Genomic DNA, 1016 nt, shown 5'->3' on the forward strand with positions numbered 1-1016 from the left:
CTCAGCCTCTCAAAGAACTAGGATTACAGGCGTGAGCCACCACACCTAGCCTTCAGATGTTTTTCTGTAGTATATATAATCTTCTGGGTAGATAGGTATATTTTTTATAAAATTGGAATCATACTGTGTGTGTATATATGCACACAACTTTCCATCCTCCTAGCTCTCTTATTCCCACTAAATCTCTCTTTAACCTCATAGGAGATCCAATCTAATCTCTTGGCTTCTTCCTCCTAATCTATTCTCCTTTCCTGCCATAATCAGCCTGGATCTCACGAGCTATGTCTATCTGTTAGCAGCAGTGAATCCACACAGGTTTGCAGCAAGCTCAATTCTCGCCTCCTTGGAGGAAAGAATTTGGCCAAGGGGCATAAGGCAGAGTGAGAGACTGAGTCAAGTTTTAGAGCAGGAATGAAAGTTTATTTAAAAATTTTAGAGGAGGAATGAAAGGAAGTACACTTGGAAGAGGGCCAAGTGGATGACTTGAGAAATTCAAGTGCCCCATCTGACCCCTGACTTGGGGTTTTATACATTGGCATGGTTCCAGGACTTGCATCTCTCCTCTCTTGATTTTCCTTGGGGCAGGCTGTCCACATGCATACTGGCCTGCCAGCACTTGGGCGGGCTGCATACACTGTATTTACTGAAGTTGTGCACATGCTTATTTAAGGCGTTTTCCCCTTACCAGTCTAGTGTTCCTAGAGGAAGGTCATATACAAGTTAAACGCCACCATTTTTCCTCTTAGTGCACATGCTTGAGCCCACTCATCCGACTCCTGAGATCTTCTCAGGAAGCTGCTGATCATCAGCTTCCAGTGTCTTCTGTCTATTGGGAGACTGCCTTTCCCCGGCACCAGCAGTGACCAATGATTATTTTGTTTAATTAATTAATTTTTTGAGATGGAGTCTCAGTCTGTCACCCAGACTAGAGTGCAGTGGTGCAATCTCGGCTCACTGCAAGTTCTGACTCCTAGGTTCAAGTGATTCTCTTGCCTCAGCCTCCCCCAGTAGCTGGG

This window comes from Mandrillus leucophaeus, unplaced genomic scaffold (assembly GCF_000951045.1).
Source record: "Mandrillus leucophaeus isolate KB7577 unplaced genomic scaffold, Mleu.le_1.0 Scaffold14, whole genome shotgun sequence".
NCBI lineage: Eukaryota > Metazoa > Chordata > Mammalia > Primates > Cercopithecidae > Mandrillus > Mandrillus leucophaeus.